This window comes from Lacerta agilis, chromosome 12 (assembly GCF_009819535.1).
Source record: "Lacerta agilis isolate rLacAgi1 chromosome 12, rLacAgi1.pri, whole genome shotgun sequence".
Classification (NCBI taxonomy): Eukaryota; Metazoa; Chordata; class Lepidosauria; order Squamata; family Lacertidae; genus Lacerta; species Lacerta agilis.
In genome coordinates, this window is record NC_046323.1 from 19,278,646 (window position 1) to 19,298,866 (window position 20,221).

Sequence of the window (20,221 nt, forward strand, 5' to 3'; positions counted from 1 at the left end):
TTGTGGAATTTATTTCTCACAGAGGTATGTGTGGCACCTTCAGTATACAGCTACTGGCGAATGCTGAAGATGCACTGACTTGAGATGTATATTCTTAGGACCCATCTTATTTCTGTAATTGTAACTTGTTTTAAACCATTTTTATAGTGTGTTTTAAGTGTTGTAACCTGCCCTTGGACCTTGGGGTGAAGGGCAGGTAATAAACTACTACTAGTAGTAGTAGTAGTAGTAATAATAATACTTATTTCAGTTCATGAAGGTGGAACAAAATAAATAATAATAATAATAATAATAATAATAATAATTTCTGTTCATGAAGGTGGAAGAACAACTCAAGCCAATTAAGCATATCCGGCTGACTTGTTTTGTCCTGTGGTCATGCTCACAGAACTAAACACTGGTGCAAGTAATGGCACAATTTATTTATTTATTTATTTATTTCTCTCTCACACTCACTGTCTCCCTTCCTATGTATGTATGTATGTATGTATGTATGTATGTCTTTAAACTATTACATTTCTTAATACCATCCTTCCAGGGTTTATTCTAACATGCAGCTTGACATATTTTGTGCTCTGTCAAAAATAAAAATTATGCACTGTGAAACAAGATTTTGTGCAGTTGGGCATATGGGATTTAACAAGGAACTAGGTAGTTTTCTAAAAAAGAAATAGATGAGTAAAGATAAAAAGAAGCAGAAAATGACACAAACTACGGTACCCGCTTCTCCCGTGCAGCAAGGAGCTCTTTCCAAAGGCAATTCAGCGTTCAGCAGCTCCAGTCACCCTCAGACCTTGAAGCAGCTCCTTCAGCAGAACTTAGGCCTGGTAGCCCATTGAGATCTCCCTCTTTCAAATGGCAGCTTGGCAAATCACAGGACAAGCCCCTGACCACCCTTTTTCAGCTTTTCATGCCAGTTGCATTGTCCTTCATTCTCTGAGCCTTCTGTCTTTTTTTCCTCGATTTTAACAGCCGCTGCAACACAGGACAGATCTCTGCCGCGTCGTACTGCCATATCCTTGGAGCTTTGGTCCTGTCAGGATTAATTTTGCCCTCCCCCTGGAGACCTCGTCCTTGAAGAAGATTCACATCAAATGACCAGACTTTTTGGAAAAGTTAAGAAGGCAACACCTCAGAGGATCGGGAGACAAGGCCTCACTCGCTCCACTAGGCCCCAAGAGACTGCAGAGCTTTGCAGGTAGGCCAGACAACGGCAGGTCCCCAGGCAAACTGAAGGATAAGCAGATATATCGATATTAATAAATAAGACATGGATTAACAATACATGGATTAGAAGCAACAGCTATTTTGTGAAGGTCCTTACTATGCACCAAAACAGCAAATATAGATAGAACCTCCCAACATGTTTTACAGGAGTAATAGCCATTTTGTAGTGGAAGGGAAATCCTACTCACAAAAATGAAAATTTTGGGCCGACAATGAGCTTCATAGCAATGCATTGTGAGGGGAGGCAAGTTGAAGGCAGGTAATCTCTTCCTCCAAATAACTGGGGGGAGGGACATCCCCTGGTCCCTCATTCTTTTCAAGGCACCTTGGGATTTTTTTCCTGCTCCCACATTGGCTTTTTCATTTCCCCAAATTTCCTATCTTTTCCATCTTCCTGTGCTATATTTTCTTCCAGTTTATGTCACTTTATTCCTTATTTTCTCTCCCCACTTTCAAGTTCTTTCAGTTACAAAAATTTCAGAGGTGGGAAGTGTGCTGGGTTTCTTTAAAATAATTATTGCAAATTAGAGGGGTCTCAGCCTCCTGTTCTTAAAAGAAAGGAAAAACTATGTACATCCAAGTATGACATCTGCCCACCCGTGCTTTTGAGCAATTATTATTATTATGATCGTCATCGTTCATTAGTAATCAGCTTCCACAGAAGCATCTCAAGTCACCGTTTTAAAAAAGTTAAAAACAGAAAAAGCAGCCGATAAATTTCAATCAGAACTAAAGAAATACAAAATAGACATGCATGGCAAAGACCCATTTATCCATCAGTTACAAACACTTAAAGGAATGGGTCAACCATTAGCTAACTAGGAAATAAAAAAGTAATTTTAAGCTGGCTGCAGCTTAGAAATCATGGTGACTAGACCTTGTTAATGATATCCATGAACTGCTCAGAGAGATGCCTGAAGAGCAGCTCTTGGACAGGTGACACATGTTGTAGTACATTTACATAATAAAATACATCTTGTGGTTAAAACAAAGCAGGGCACTTTACTGCATCAGGAGAATTGTCCTTTCTGGCAGCAAGCATTGTAATATGTCACAGATACAGATGTACTCACAGAACTAACGTTTCTATGATATATGTGATCTTTGAGGAGTCCTTTCAAACAACTCTTAATCTGTTAAAATAATTCCTTTTAAAGCACAAAGGTTGTGGCTTTTAATAGATTTTTACCATAATAGCACTGGATCATACTTCCCCTTGCAGTAGCTAATCTTCAAAGAACACTCAATTAGCATACTGTATTTTTCTACTGTATTAGCAAATATTACAAAGACAGTATTATAGTCATTATGAACCTAATAACTAGCGCATGATACAAAGCATTATTCTGTTAACACTTCCATGAAACACGGCACTTAGAGATGCAGCCACCAAAAGATCTGGAAATCGTCGTACTATTCTTTCTTAATCGCTTCAAACAAACCAAACACGAGAGGAGATTTATACATTCAGGTATTCACACAATATAGTTCACACACACAAAATAGCACCATCTCGGAATATTGGTGGGAAATTTTGCAAGTTGGAATGTGCCACATGGGGAAAGCTTCCACGTCAGGAAGTATGTTAAGGAAGGTAAATTGCCAGAGCCTGGACATTTGAATCACATTGTAAGAGTCGTGAGAAAACTGTTGTCAGATTAAAAAAGAGTAAAACTAATTTTATGCTCAGAAGATCTGATGCAGTATAAGGCATCTTCCTGTCTTCCTAAGCATGTGAGGGGCTGGAAAGAGCCATTAAACTTCAGGGCTGGGGCCAACTATGTGGCCCCTTTATTGACCCTTTGTACAACAAGTGCATCCAGGGGGCTATAGTGAGAAGCTGTCTAGTGACCAGTTGCAGATGGGCAGCCCTTCCTCCAGCTTTCCTGGTGCTATTGAAGACGTGTGTGTCCTGAAGGAAGGGAAACGGGTGGTGCTGTGGTCTAGACTCTAAAACCACTGAGCCTCTTAGGCATTCCGATCAGAAGGTTGGCTTGGCGGTTCAAATCCCCAAGACAGAGTGAGCACCCGTTGTTGTGTCCCAGCTCCTGCCAATTTAGCAGTTCGAAAGCACGCCAGTGCAAGTAGATAAATAAGTACTGCTGCGGCGGGAAGGTAAATGGTGTTTCTGTGTGCTCTGGTTTCTGCCATGGTGTTCCATTGTGCCAGAAGCGGTTTAGTCATGCTGGCCACATGACCCGGAAAGCTGTCTGTGGACAAACGCCAGCTCCCTTCGCCTGAAAGCGAGATAAGCACCGCACCCCATAGTCGCCTTTGACTGGACTTAACTGTCCAGGGGTCCTTTACCTAACTTTTTACCTGGAGGAAGGCAAAAATGAAGAAGTCCTAGCCATGCTAGTCAATCCTGAAAGGACAATTAGTCTACCTGAGAGTTCTGTTGTTCCATTTATTTTAGGAGTACAGGAAAGTGCCTTGTACCATTGGTCCATATAACTCAGTGTTGGATACACTGCAGCAGCTCTTCAGACGTACCTGGAGACATCAGGAATTCAACCTGGGACCTTCTATATGCAAGACAGATGCTCTGCCACTGAGCTACAACCCTTCCAAGTTTTTGTATTTTATTTTGTAGTGTTTTTTATTTTTATTTTGTTTTAGTTCTGTAAAACTGATAACCACCTTGAGTGATTTGACAAACAGTAAATGCAAAATAAGTACCCTGTTGCCACAACAATACCAGACAGTCTTGCAACACTTCAGAGACTATCAGGCGTACTGGAGCATAGCGACAGCCCGCTTTTGATTAAAGCTCTCAAAGCAAAATGGCTCTGAGTTGCAGGGGAAGCAGCCTTATATAGGCTCCCCCCCCATAGCAAGGGCTCATGGGACAGTTTTTCCCCATGAACCAGTCGCAAAGAGAGAATACTGGATACTGCCCTCTTATTTTGCTGCAATCTGGGCCAAAGTGCCTCTAGTCTAGGCAAAGACATCCTGTGCTTATAGGCATGGAACAGGCATGTCGCAAAGTACTTGACGGTCTTTTAGGATGTCAAAAGACTCTCGGTTCTTTTTGAGAACATGAGAAGAGCCTGCTGGATCAGCCTATGGCTCATCTAGTCCAGCATCCTGTTCTCACAGTGACCAGCCAGATGCCTGTGGAAAACTCACAAGCAGGACCTGAGCACAGGAGCACTCTTCCCTCCAGCGGTTTCCAGCAACTGGTATCAGAAGTATTACTTCTTGTGACTGTGAAGGCAGAGCATAGCCATCGTGGCTAGTAGAAACTTGTTTGAGAAGCCTGTTGCATGCTCATCATATGTTAATATATTCATGTGTGGTTCATATTAGGGCATAAATGCAAGGACCTTATATGTAGAAATCTGGAGAATTAGCCTTCAGTGGCTTGTGTATAAAAATATGACACTCAAATGATTTTAATTATGAAAGAAATAAGTAAACAAATGAAAAAACATAGAATCATACAGTTGGAAGGGACCCCAAGGGTCATTTAGTCCAACCCTCTGCAATGCAAGTATCTTGACTAAAGCATCACTGACAGATGGCCATCCAACCTCTGCATAAAAACCTGTAATGTCCACCACCTTCTGAGGGTGTCCATTACAGTGTTGAACAGCTCTTACTATTAATGGATTCCAGTTGAAAGAAATGAGATTCTGACTAAACATTGGTTTGGGTCCTAGACTCTGGAGCTGTTCAGAATACTTCCATGGTAGTATTTCTTTTCCATGATAGCAAATAAAAGTCTCCAGTGATAAAGCAATGCTTTTTTATTATTAAAAAAAAATACTGATGTTTCCCCTGCAAGTCAGATAATTGAGATTTTCATTGTGGCAGACTAGATTTGGAGATTCCCCTCATTGAGTATCTAATTCATTCCTAATGACATAATCATTGGTGAACAGTAAATGCAGTTTAGGAGGTCAGACTATTAGTCACTGGCTGTCAGAGAAATATGACTGCTGTTTTACTATCCGTTTTTACATTTTACTGTGCAAAGATTGGGGTGAGATGCACAAATTGCACAAAATTGCATGTTTTGATTGGAGTGATGGATGGGACCTACACAAAAATTAATAACATGATCTATACAAAACGATAAATGAGAATTCAAATTGCAGATGTGACTAAACAAATGGGACCTGCAACAAAATCTTGCAGTGTATGCCCACCCCAACATGTTCCTTAGTCCAGTGTTTTTCAACCACTGTTCCGCGGCACACTAGTGTGCCGCGAGATGTTGCCTGGTGTGCCGTGGGAAAAATTTGTTTATTTGATTCCTATTCAAGAGAATTACTTTATATATAGTCAATATAGGCACAGAGTTAAATTTTTTAACATTGTCTAATGGTGGTGTGCCTCGTGATTTTTTTCATGAAACAAGTGTGCCTTTGCCCAAAAAAGGTTGAAAAACACTGCCTTAGTCATAGTGCAGCTCAGCTACTTGGGGAGAGGGTAAGGCTGTGTTTATGTGGATTGCACAATTTCCCTCCTCATATGTGCTTTTGTGCATGTTTGTCCACATATGAGCACTTTCAGTTAAACTGTCTCAGAGTTTCCTGTCTACACTAATGGGAGATGGTTGATGGGGATATATTTGCGCAAAATGAGTACACGTCAGGGACTGGACAGAAGAGGAGGAGGAATGGTGGAGGCACTGGCAGAGGAACAGGGGGTGGGGGAGGGTACCGCCCCCTGCACCATCGGGGAGGGGGGTACCATCATGGCGGCCCCCCGGACACGCATCGCACACCACCCCACTGCACCGGGTGCCTTGCCCCCAGGACGCACGCCACACCACTGTGGGCAGTGTGCCACGCCCCCGGGACGCGCCCCACGAGACTCGCACCAGCCCCGCCCCCGCCTGCTCTCCGCCCCCGGTGCTGGAACATGCAGCTTTGCCACTGGGTGGAGGTCTCCTCCTTCTCCTGTAGCTTCCAGAGAGGAGGGAGGCAGTCTCGATTTACAGCAGGGCTTTGAGGAAGATACTGTAACAGCTCAGAGACAGATAAACAGCAGAGTTATACAGTGTTAGGAGAAGGGAGAGGAGAGGCAGAGCAGCTAGCTGACATGTCTCTGGACAGCGTCACTGACCCCCCCCCCTTTCTCCCAAAATGCAACGTTAGTTAAGGGTGCAAGAACAAAGAGCACAGAGACAATTGTTCATGGACACACGCCGTAGAAGCAGGTGTTGTTGCTAGGGGGGAAGGGGGAGGAGCTCAGTGCAAGCAACTCTATTATGGAGGAATGACCGGAATTTTTTGTCTTTTACCGTGATGACTGAATAAATCATACGTAAGAACTTTTTTATTTCCTCCCTGCCTCTTGGTGCCAATTGGGTGGGGGGGAGGGAGATGATTCCTCAAGCCTGACAGTGCACCACACTGGGCCTCACAAGCAGCCCACCAAGGAGCACCTGGCCAGTGGAAGTAGGAGGTGTGATAGATGTCACTCAGCAAAACATCACCACATGAATTTTTTAAAAATCCGCTTCACACAGTATACTTCAGTACATCTATTGTACGGTAAAATGTGATTTTTCTGTTTTTGTTGTTGTTTTCCTTACTCCATTATCTGTGGATCAGGAAAATCTGAATTATTAAATGGGAGGAAGTATAGGCTGCCATTTGGATGAGGACAACAACATGTGGGCGACACAAAAAAATATTGCACACATGGGATGCACTGAATCCACTCTGCTGTGTGTACACAGTCTTAAGTCTGAGGAATTAAGAAAGACTAAAGGACTTGTGTTTTGAGTCCTTCCCCTGCTGTGCTAGACAGTGCTACAGGGCTGTCAGTGCCAAACCTGGAAATAATTTAAATAGCTATATTGTGAGGGTGGATGCAGTTCTAGAAATGGTAAAGGCATCTCCCAATCTCTCATCCCCCGTCCAAGATACTTACTATAAACTGCCCCTGCCCTTCAATCTCCTTCTCTGCCACATCCACAAACGGTTGAGGCAACATTCTGTATTTCGAGCACCCATAGACTTTATTGGTAATGCCAATCATTTCAATGTGTCATGACTTCATGAAAACCTCAAGTCTTCAGACATTGAAATCACACATTTGGTGACTAGCTCCACTCCCAGTGATGATATTCCATGGCCTTGGGAAGGTACCCTGAGCTGTTCCAAAGGAAATGCTACCTTCATGCACAGAGTTGCCCACTAAAATTGCATGCTCATCGGGGTAGGGAGTAGTTGGCATAACTAGATGAGAGAGATTCTGTGAAACCCACTACAGTTCATCCGACATCTGCCCCGATCCTCTGGTGACTCGCCTCTCCTTCTGGCCTGGAGGCGAGCACTCCTCCTGTAAGAACTTAGTTCCCTGTTCCCTTCGCCTCTCTGCCCTGAGCCTCCAGCACAGGTGAGGCCCCTTCAGGCTCAAGCCCTAGCCTCGGCTCAGCTGGTTCTGGAGGTGGGGAATCCTGTGCAGGCTGGGATCCCCCAGGTTCAGCATCTGAGTCTGAATCCCAAGCCAACACAGATAGGAAGCATGATGTCCTCCAGATGTTGTTTGACTTTAGCTCCCATCAGCCCCAGCCAGCATGTGCAATGGTCAGGAATGAAGGAAGCTATAGTCCAACAATGTTTTTATGACCATAGGTTCCCCAACCCTGATCCAAGGTGTCACCTGACCATTCAAAAGCCAATACTTTAATTTTTGGGCGGCCTATTTCAATTCCAAACTCAACCATCTGAAGGGTCGATGTAAACAAAATTATGCCTTCGTCATGATAATGTATGCATTAGCAACCTTACCTTTATACAATATAATTCAGCCACAAATGCAAATCTCCTTAGCTATTTTTATGATGTGCAAAAATCAATCATCAGGTCCCAGTGGTACATTCTGGTAATATGCTGATGACAGTTCCCTGTCTGAAAATTTCCCAAATAAACACGGAATGCATATTGCACATCTACTGAGCATCATGACTGTCTCATCTTAACTGCTTGTACAGCTCACAAAACAATCCTATTGGTTGGACTTTGTAATGCGTGAAAGCACCCAAATAAAACCAAGTGATAGATTCGTTATTGCATTATGGAAAACAAGTGAAAACACCTGTTGTGGTAAGCAATCAATATTTTACCACCTTACTATAGTTAATTTTACAAGTGATCCCAAAATTAATTTTAAAAAACACATCTTCTAGGTAATTTGTTGCAATACCCAGGTCATATCTTATACCTTTATTCAGGTATACTAGTTATTTTTGCAGAACATGCCATGGAAATAATACCTTGGTTTATTTCCACCTAATTCCTTTAATTCATTCCGTGACATTTCACAGTCTAATCTCTGTGATGTCCATGAGTTGTGGTGTCTTCTGAGTACATTGGGGGCCCTTCCACACATGTTGTGTTAGGTTAGGTTAGGTTGTTATGTTACTGTTTACTTATATGCCGTCTTTCAGCCAGAAAGGCTCCCAAGTCAGCTCACAAGAATAAACAGATACACGCAAATACTGTACAATAATGCAATTACAAAGTAATACAAATACAAACAATACAGGGATAAAATTCCCAACCTTTCAATGGTATTGGTAACCAAACACATCTGTGTTCCTGCCAAAAAAGACAAAGAATGTTCTTTACAAAAAGGTTAAAAGAAGACAAGAATACTTAAGTAGCATCTTAAGCAAGGCAGGTGTAAAAGCTTGATGGTCCCAGCACACTCCCCGGCACAAACAGCTGATTTACAGAGAGTTCAATCCTGCTTTGTCAGCATCTCTCTGCCCACACCCTGATGGCCAGCTATTGGGCTGGTGGGCTATTTTGACAGGTAAGCGGGACAACCCACCAATGAATCAGCTGGCAACAACATAATGTAAGATGATTGACAGGTGGGTGGATCTTCCCTCCTGTCAAAGTAGGCCCACAAGGGTTGGAAAGGTAAAGATCTGGCCTACTGGACTGTCTGGTCCACCATAAAGAAGGGCAAGTAGGGGTCAGTTACCTAAAAGCCCCCCTTAGGAGGAGAGGACAGGCTGAAAAACATATTTCAGGAAGGCTGCTATATCAGAAAGGCTGTTCAGAATTCTCCAGGCAACTATCTCTCATGGCGTATAAATCCAGTGTATAAATTCCTTATAGCATGTATTTACAGAACCTTTAATGACCTTCTTTTACTTGTCATTCCAACTATTTATTTTTTTCAGAGAACAAGCAGTGCTTGCCCCACACTGCAGTGCTGCCCCACACTATTATGCTGCCCAGGGTTTATCTATTCCCCCACTCACAGTGCTACCTGAAGCCAGCCCTGTTTGGCTGTAAATAAATGTTTGGCCAAAAGAAGACCATACTAGTGTGGTGTAGTGGTTAAGAGCGGTAGACTTGTAATCTGGTGAACCGGGTTCACGTCTCTGCTCCTCCACATGCAGCTGCTGGGTGACCTTGGGCTAGTCACACTTCTTTGAAGTCTCTCAGCCCCACTCACCTCACAGAGTGTTTGTTGTGGGGGAGGAAGGGAAAGGAGAATGTTAGCCACTTTGAGACTCCTTCGGGTAGTGATAAAGCGGGATATCAAATCCAAACTCTTCTTCTGTGCTAGATTAGGCGTAAGTCTGCTTTCATTCCAAAACAGCTATCTCTGCCATGACACTTTCGAGGTTCGCTATTCCGCAGGAGGTGACGATTTGATGATTGTGTGGCAAAGTAGTATAGTAATATCACATAATTCTGCAAAATAGTCAGGCCACAAGTCCCTTCACCCAAAACAAGCTTGGAATTCTATTATAAGCCTGCTCCTACACCACAGGAGAAGAGAGGAGTGGGTAACACTCTCAAATAAAAAGATTGAGCAAGCTTTTTTCACCATTATGTACCAGACTGAACCATACCGAAACAGGACAAATCAAAGTTGTGGCAATTATTTAGTAGCCATGACTCAGAGCCCCTGGCATGCAGAGGCTTCTGCTGCTATCTATGACAGATGGAAGTTCTGTTAACATACAGAGCTCCTTCCCTGTCCATAGACTGTTGGCCTGCAATACCTGTGGCCTTCCTGGATTGCAGCCAGATGCAGCCAAATGTGCAATTGCAAATATCCCCTATGTACCTTATCTGTACTCAGATTTTTTTAAAAAAATTACAATGCTTCTCAACAAATTCCCATGCTAAGATTTGGGGGGACTTAAGACAAAAGAACTTTTCTTTTTACTCGGAGCCACAAAACTGAACTTCATGCTTCCCCCCCCCCCACCAAAGGAGGCATTGATGATTTACTAGAAGGTAAAAATAATACTAATTTAAATGTATTTTTGGATGTCTTTTAGTAAAGTGATCTCAGTGTGTCTTTGGCACTTATTTTTGTAAACGTGTTACTTATTTTTGTGATCTACGGTTCATTTGAAGCATAACATTGTGTTTTTGAAGAAGCCTCATTTTGCAAATCTCCCTGTAATTTTCCGAAAAGCATTAGTTCTAAACCATTAGTTCTAAAAGGTAAAAAAGAAAGGAAAGGAAAAGTAAACTGTGATAGGAAGGGATAACATATAAGTGTTGAACATGGCTTTTCTTTCTCTTTTGCTGTTAACCATGCATATGTTCTTGCTCAAGTGTACATATATGTGCTCAAAAAGGGGGCATTGAAGAGGCTTTGACACCTACTATATTTGGAATAAACATATATTTAGCAAAACAAATGAATACTTATCCAAGATAAATATTCAGAAGGCAGATTGAACCACTGTCTCAAGGCATATGGCACATGTAACCTTAGTGGTTACTCCATTAGTTCTACCCTTATTTTTAAAGGGGATGACTGTTTTTACAGTAGAATAAATTATATTTTATAAAAAGGGTGTTAATTTATACACTTAGGGTTTTTTTAGATTTTCAGTTGCTGTATAGATTACATTATTTTTTATCTTTATTTTATGCAAAAACAGTGTAATAAAGTGAACTTTGAGAAACAAGCCAAAACAGAATAAAACCGACCTCACATTTATCACTGTACATTGAAAAATTATTTTGAGATGCAAACCCATAACAGCAAGGAAAGGCAAGTGCAGTGAGGAAATGCTAATTGTGTGCTAACAATTGCATCTTTTAAATTCTGCATCTAGGACTGTGGTCCTCCATCTAAATAGGCTCCATCTAAATGGTCATTACTTGCGTTGTCTACGAGTTCAATGGTTGAAGTGCTTCCCACTAGTCTATTGCTGAACATATTCCCTGGAATTATCTCTTAAGAATTACTGGGCAGTGGATTTCTAATCAATGTGTCATTAATCTGACCTCTAGAGAGTCAGGAACATTTCTTCACCTTTGCATCAATGAAGTCCCGAAGGCTGAAAAATCCCAACTCCCAAGTTTTATCTGGACAATTACTTTGGGTATTTGTGGTAAGGTCTCCGCTTATAAAAGAGATCAAAGAATGGCACGTGAGGGCGGGGGGAGGTTGTTTTGTACAGTGACTTTAATCTCACATGTAAATTCAAGGAGAGTGACTCGAGTTATGCACGCATGCTGTAGTCTGAAAATCATGTAAGCTTCCGTATCCATGAAGTACTGTGCTTCATGATGGAATATTAAATATACATGAAAGTATTAAGTCCTGCATAGATCACTGGAAATATTTTCCAGAGAACAAAGGCGCTTCAAGCCTTGTTGTTGTCATCTTATTTCCTTACACAATTAAGAGAATGTATGGCCTCTGCTGTTTCTTCCCTGCACTTCCAACTTTGCCTTGTGTGCATTTGCATCCTTTAATTTAGGAGACGAGTTATGAGTATATAGGGAATCAAAAATTCAGGAAGACATTGGGACAAGTACTGTTTGTGCATTGAGAAGGAAAAAAAATGAGCCGGCATTTCGGTGTAGTATATTTCCAAGGCATTCTAGCTGTTCTCCCTGTACCTAGTAGAGTTCACCTTCAGAAAACGGTCTCTGTATGTGGATCAGCTCCATAGGCTGCTGCACGAGGACAAAGCCTTACACCCAGCAAATTGATGGCACATTTGGTTCTAGAATTGCCAGCTGAATGGGGTGGTAGTGGTACTCTTAGGCCTTCAGCATTGATGTGATCTGCAGAAATCAGCTGGTGCCAGGAGGGAGAACCAGGAAGGAACCTTCAGTTCTGGTCATGGCTGCCCCTTGTGGTGAGTTATCAGAACTACAGCTTAACTCATTTCCTGACTGGACTTGCCCACCCATGTTAGTCATTGGGTATTCCTGGACAGGAAAGTGTCTCAGCTGAGGCCTTGCCTAAGCAACAAAAGTTTCCTAACTGTGGTGTGTTTCAGTGCATACCTTCATTCTGATTCCTTGCTCACTTCAGTGAGCTGTTGAAGCTTTTTTGAGGCAGGAATATCAGCACGTTCAGTGGCCTAGGTGTGCAAATCTAGCTGCTGCTAAAATCAGATGAGAAGGGCCTGGTAAAAAGAAGAAGAAGTTTGCAATCCCACCTGGCTGAACCCTGTGAGGAACGGGGAGCACCAAAGAGCAGGCACGTATTGTAAAAACATCTTAGATTCATTACTAGAACTTTACAGTAGTGAGGGGTAGATCCCTAGGCTGAGACTAGGGGTTGGATTTGGATTGTGAAACTGTTTAGCTTTTTGCATTTCATCACCATTCAAACCAGGCACACAGCTTTGCTTTGCTGTGCTTGTGGTTCTTAGTAATGCTCGGTTGTAATGCAAAAATAAACACGAAGATTGATTGCAGTTCTAGAAATATTAAGCTAGGCCAAATTGGCTAAAATACACACAATGCAACTGAAGAAACTCTGGTATGGCCAATGTTTAACAGGGAGGGGGTGGGTGGGAGGCTTCCTCTTCATTTTTTGCAAAGCAAAAAAAAAAAAAAAGTAGAGAGGAAAAGAAAGAAATTTTATTATGAGCTGTAACATAGTATCTGCTTCCAGTCTCCTTTAAAGGGGAATACTGATAGATGCTCTGTCTCCTTTAAATTGTTTATCATTTTCCACGGTATTTGGGATTGAATTAATCTTCTAAAAACAGATTACACTCTAAAGTGTTTTACAGCTAAAAGCACCATCATGACTTTTTCACAACTTGTTAATGGAACAAAAAAAAAACCAGGTTAGATGCTGTGTTCTAGGTGGCGTAATGGGTGCTTACTACTGTGTTTGCCAAATCCATCAGTGGTATTTCACAGACATCCAGGAAGCCTATTTGCTTCATAAATCATTGAAGCTCTTCAAGACCTTTGTATAAGCAAGAAATATTCTTGAAGTGTTTAGCATCAATAATAATGAAAACTGGCACTATGGCATCTTAAGCCATCTAAAACAGAGTGTAAAGTTGGGTTTAGCTTGACTTTCACTGAAGGATTACTTATAACAAGAATACATCATCAGCCATGACAGCTAGCAGCATGGCTCAACAAACTAACTTGTTGAAAACTTTGCTTTTTCAAAGTGATTAATTTAGAAAATCAAGAGTTGCCAGGGATGAAGTCTTCTTGAACTTGTGGCCTCTCACCTGGAAATCCTTATCACAAATCCCAAATACAGTATAGGAAAGGGGCTCCTAATTCTTCTAAGGGGAGACATTTCCCACATAGATAAATGAAGTTTCTTCTTGACAACTTCCTATATTTGGTGCTGTATTCTGACCACTATTAAACCTTGCTTTGCCACCTACTTTACACTGTACATTCTTAAATCAGGACACAATGAAACTGCAAAGTAGTTCGCAGCACAAGCCCCATTGGGTTTAATGAGGCTCAGCGCCAAGTAACAGAGTACAGGATTGCAGCCATAATTACTGGCAACAGGACCTGAAGCCCCCTAATGGTCTCAACAGCCACTGCAGGAGGGAGCCTTTCAAGCCTTTTTCATTTGTTGGTGAGTTTCTGTAAATTTTTCTATGCCACTTTTTGACCAAGGCCCCAAAGTGGCTTATATAGAACAAAAAATTCAAAACAATGATCCAAGCATTGCCCCCAAAATCAATACTAAGAAACATGGTGAGAGTAAAACAGTTAAAGCCAAGCCTTGTCCCACACTTCTGGCTTGAAGCGGATGCTGACATCATTACCCATCTACCCTTGCTTCAGCATCTTTCTTTTCTTTGTCATCTTTCTTCATGGTTCTTTCTGCTGCTTCCTCCTACTATTCTTCCTCCGAAGATGAGTGAGCATTTGAACCAGTCTCTCCAGTCCTAGCCAAACTCTCTAACCACCACTGGCAAGCTTCTGCAATTGCTTTGTACTCGTAAGTGGCTGAAACAAGGTGGTTCATTTGTATACAGAAACATTTTCAATTATGAATACCATTTTGTTGTTGTTGTTGTTCAGTCGTTCAGTCGTGTCTGACTCTTCGTGACCCCATGGACCAGAGCACGCCAGGCACGCCTATCCTTCACTGCCTCTCGCAGTTTGGCCAAGCTCATGTTAGTAGCTTCGAGAACACTGTCCAACCATCTCATCCTCTGTCGTCCCCTTCTCCTTGTGCCCTCCATCTTTCCCAGCATCAGGGTCTTTTCTAGAGAGTCTTCTCTTCTCATGAGGTGGCCAAAGTACTATGAATACCATATATTTATCCAATGAAGGAGCTAAATTTAGCCAACACAACCTACTACAGGGTGCAGCCTATGAAAGGCATGAAAAAAATCTACTTGGACATTGATTTCCTAAAGGAAGATTAAAATGATATTCACAAAAATCAAGTGTGGTTTGCTGGTATCCTGTTTAATTTACTATACCCCAAATCCCAAGTAGACGGTGATATATGCACAATGTCTGAGAGGTAGTCCAGGATCCACTGAAGGGAAAATAATAAAGCCAACGGCTGTGATGTTAAAACCCTGAAAGAAAATACTAAAAATATGCACAACAAAAGATGGGGAGAATTTGAAAGGTGAAGCTTCCACAATAAAGAGATGGGGGCTGAATGCAACATGGAGTCTTTTCCCTATTAACGACTGCCAACATCCCTCCACTTGCAGGTTATTTCAGCAAAATGGCTCGCCCCAATGGAATTACTGTGCATTCATGGCAAGGCTGTTTACAATAGGGTTAAAGCTGAATAAATAACTGGAAATTGCTGTGCAGCAGGAGCAACTGCCAGCCAGAATCAGGAAGGAGTTGATGTATAGGGCAAAAACTGGCAGCGACTTTGGGGTATAAAATGTGCTCTGACAAGGTGATTGCAGCCTTCTGTGGTGTGGTACAGGACATTTAGAAGAAACAGGAGGACAGGGATGTCATAGGATCAAAGGGACAAATATCAAGCACAAGGGCACGGATGTCTGTGTTGAGCGAATGGAGATAGAAAATTAACTTTGGAAAGGTTTTAAAAACCCCTTCTCTTCTTTATTCTTCTTAGGTGTGAATGCATGTTGTGCAGGCAAACTGAGAATATTTTATGTATGCCTATTTTGTCCTAATACTTGGCAGCAAGCAGCCTAGTTCAATGCATATTTACAAAGATGTCAGTCCACAAATATCAGCGAGTCTAGTACTAAGTAAGCACAGCTTGAGTGATAATCATGTCTCATATTGTAGGGGACAACTCTGGAAGAGAACACAGGTAAAAAGCCTGAGTCAGAGGAGGATGAACTGGCCAGAACTGTTATACCACCAGCTGAAGAACTGGCCTGGCTTAGCAGTAGTAATGTAATGTAATTAGGGGGAAAAATAGAAATAAACATTCAGCACAAAGTTTGCAGCTAATCGCTTTGTTCAAACTGCCTGTTTTTATTCCTTCTACGTTTTCAGTTTACTTTTTCCCTATCCCAGTCAAAGACAGAGGAAAGCAAAAACACATACCTGCTAGCATTCCATCCTGTCCAAACAAAATTGTTAGCATATTCCCATGTGCAGCTCTATAAAAGTCACTAATACAGTGCACTGAATTATTCTGACATGCTTTTCTTCCTGGTTTCAGACACACTAAGCAGTTATCTGCTACCAGTCCTGTACTTAAAGCAGGGATACAGAGAATAATCCATTAAATCACAAGTAGGCAACCTTTCTTTTTTTCTTTTGTGGTCCACATTTCCATTGTGGTCATCTCTTGGGGGGGGGGGACATGCTGGCTGTGGGTGGGGCCTCCCCGTTTTCTCTTTCTCTGTTTCTGACACCTCTTTCCTCTCTCCCTATTCTGTTCGCTCCTAAAAGGCTGCCAGAGAAGAAATAGATTGCTGTTGCAATTCAAGTGTTACGCTAGTTTAGACAGATGTTTGATGTCATATCCATACAATTTGCTAAAAGAAAGTTATTAATTGTATGGCATATCATATGAGCAGCTGGGGCTCTGACTTTAGGGACAGGAACAGTGCACACTGTCATATAGTTTTTGGGCATATGGCAAATAAAATTCTGTGTACCAAGAGTACAGTGGGACACAGGGAACACAGCAAGGCATTCGTCCCGAGGTATTACATTTTTCCTGCGCTATATTTCTGAGTAACTCAAAGATTAAGAACTTTGGAGGGGCAGGGAAATGGGTGACAGCTAGACAAATCAGAAAAGATCTTGGAAGATTTGGATTTTGTGGTGTGATTGAAATTGTATGTTTTCATTTACACACATTGTATATTTACAGATCTATAGGCTTGTGACTAAGTTGCTGCTAGGTCCATTCATTTCAGTGGGCCTGCTCTGACTAAAACTTAGGTGAATACCACCCCATGTCTCAGCCTTCCCATAGATAATAGAAATATCAATCTTCATTTTACAAAAAGTATTTGCTACCTATCCTGCAAAAATGCTGGTTTATACGATACTGCTTTTTGATATTAATTTGGCTTCAGTTTTTGTTTTAATTCCAACCAATACAATAGGTTACAAATTTGATCATTTCCCTTTTTAAATTAGTAAAATACAGAAGGTGCTTTATTCATTTCATTCTTAAAGCAAAAAACAAAAACCAGGAAAGGTTTCAAGCCACCATAAACTAATGCTGAAGAGCAGGGCTGGATGCAGCTATGCTATTTGGAAAGGAGCTTAATCCACAAAACAAAAATATAACCATGACACGATCCATTTTTAACATAGTTAGGTGAGGCCCATCATAATATTTAATGTTACATCCTCTCCATCGTCATATGAACTTTAATTTTACAGGAGTTGACGCAGGGTGGAAAGTCCCCTGGGATTAATCACATTTTTAAAAAATGAAGCTTCATTATATCTTTGTTCTTTGTATCTTGGCTTTTGTTAGCGCATTTTTAATTAGGATCTGGTATCTGCAATAAACAGTAAACATAAAGAGCTTTGCAAAAATGTATTAGACTGTTTGTTTTCACACTCTAATGCATATTTGCACAATTTTACCATGAAAAAAGGAAAACATGCTAAGCTCTTGGGCTCTATCCCAAATGTCCTGGAATAGAATCTGGAAATGACTAAGAATGCAGCCACAGCACATCATATTTCAGCAATTAACCTAAGAAAAGAGGTACATTCTCTAGGACTAGACGCATCTCAGAAGCAAAAGCTGCAGGGGAAAGACAGTTTACCTACCAAATCTATTTCTAGTTTTCCAATAGGTTTCATCAATGAAGCAAATACTTAAGAAACCCACAGAGGATGGGAACTTTTGTTGACTTATCTACAGACAAAAAGAATTATTCAATCCTTAGCCTGAAATGTATGTATGTATTTACTAGAAAATATCCAGAAGGAGTCACAAAAATGGCCAATTAGATTGAAACTTTGCCTAAGGGCTGCTGGCTATCCAGTGCTTTCATATTTTATTTTAAATAAGCTAGGAATGTGTGGGACCAATAAATGTTAGAAAGATCCCACAAAAGGACAATAAATATTACAATAGTGTGGACAAATAAACCTGCATAATTTTTTTAAAAGATCATTCTAAGAATTGGGAGTTTCCATAAGACCATAAGGTGCTGGTTTTTTGTTTTAAAGTCAAATAACTGAAAATGCTCTTTGCCAAAGACAGATATACTTTCATATCAGAGCATTCCTATCAAACAGCACCAGAAAAATCTCAAGGTTTAAAATGTGGCTCTTGTGAACACTTGTTATTGATATGACACCTTGATGCTCTTTGAACGTGACACAAAAATCATAAAGTATATAAGCAATTCTAAGGTGTAAAGTGATTTTTTCCTTACAGAGCTAAGCTTTAATGTGTTTCCAAATAAAACACAAGATTAAGTAATTTATTTTGTCATATGATTTATTTATGGGCTGAAACACTGTAAACAACAGATAAAAGATAGAGTCTCAGATGTCAAAGTAAAAGATGAAAATCATTACATTTTATTAGCAGGCAATATATAAAAATGCCAAAATGAACTGTAAAGAGAGGGATAGTGTTATGCTCAGAGGTCCCGCATCTGAGTTGCATTTGTTTTTCCCACCTCCCCTAAAGGGGAATAATAGTCTTGAATTTAATTAAAGTCTATTTTTTTAAGATTGAAGTCATGAAAAAGTTAAAAGACTCAATCACAAAGAAGAATAACTGCAAGGGTCTTGGGGAAATTGAAGTGATGAACTCTCTGATATTTTATTTCCTCTTGACTATTTGGAGGAGGATCAGAAGAGTTGGCTACGAATTGTTAAGGCGAGGGTTTTTAGAAACCTATTAATTTTGCATTAACTGACACAAATGTTAGTTGTAATAACTGCAATAAACTTTAGAGGGCGTTATTGGTGAGCTTATTTCCCTTAACCCTTTTAAGTTTTCCCTCTTTGGCCTTTGGTTAGTTTCACTGTAGCTCGCTAGCTTGATGCTTAGCTGCACCCTATCACTCCTTACCAATTGCACTTTATTATGGTTTTGCTTATTTAGAAATACTTGGAAAAAGCCTAACAATTTTTTTCAGGGCAAGAGGCTTCTAGCTCTGCCTCAATCAACAGACCTAAATTAATAGACTCAGTCCTCCTCTTCAGCCTGCATCTTCCAGTGCCATCTATACTTTGACAGTGTAATAGTCCATCATTCCTTATATCAACCTAAAACAGCACTTAAAGCCTATGTAACATAACCTATAAAAATACATCCCTGTTCTCAGTTGGTCCTCTTGAGTTTCTCATCCAACCTCTGACTTCTTGATTGTGACATGCATCATGTTACTTAAGGGCGAGCCATTTTCACATGAGATGGGGGTGTAGCAATGAGGGGTGCCACCACCCAACTATACATACATGCATGCATGGGTCATTTATAATTTCAAATCTTACAAGGAATGTGGGTTGCTTGGAGTCTTCCACCACAATGCTGCCATTAGTAGTAATGGTACGAGCAAATAACATCCTAAAGCCATGCATGCTTACCCAACTTGCTGGCCACTGTATTGCTACAATATATGGGGCACAAAATTCCCACACAGGGAGATAGAAGTGGAGGGGGATATGCGGCAGCCAGTACTGTATAGATGCATGGCTTAAGTGCAGGCTGATGCAGGAGCAACTCTCCACTCAGCAACCATGCACATGCATGATGCTGGCTGTGATACCCACCACCACTGCTGCCTAAATTAAGGGTGGAGATTCCCCTGTGCTCTCTTTCACCTAAAGTGGTTGGCAATGGTTTCACCTAGCAAACCACCTCGCCGGCTGCCTCTGGCCTCACAGGTACATGCATCAAGAAGCCGTACAGTACAGCTATTGCTCAGATAATATACCGCAAACCTTGAATGAGTCATGTTTCACGTTGGTAAATAGATTAGGGTTTTGTAGTGCAGCAGTTTCTAGACATTCAATTGTAATGCAATCAGTTGTCTCTTAGTTTGCACTTAATTCATACAAAAAATGCTTTCTCTCATCGGCTTCTAGGTGCTGCTAGTTCCCAAGGCCACACATTTCAGGTACCCGTTTTTATGACTCAGGTTAAAATCCTGAGCATTCGTTTTCGCTTGGGCAACCCGTTGAAATCAATGAGCTGTACTTCTGAATATGAAACATGGCTGGGATTGGGCTGGCAGAGGTTCATCTCCATGTTTGAGGTTAGGTGGAAAGTAAAGGAACAGAAGTATGCATGGCCGTGTAGGTAAATGAGCAAACAGAAATAAACACATATTGATCAAGTTGAAGCCACAAGATGCTGTAATGGAGATCCC

The 20,221-nt window shown here is 41.2% G+C and overlaps 1 long non-coding RNA gene across 1 annotated transcript; it reads left to right on the forward strand.

Moving 5' to 3' along the window:
- Window positions 1–1,017: 1,017 nt before the first annotated feature.
- Window positions 1,018–15,819, forward strand: LOC117056053. Its single transcript, XR_004427684.1, has 2 exons — window positions 1,018–1,198; window positions 15,696–15,819. It is a non-coding gene; the product is annotated as an uncharacterized LOC117056053 (long non-coding RNA).
- The last annotated feature ends 4,402 nt before the right edge of the window (window positions 15,820–20,221 follow it).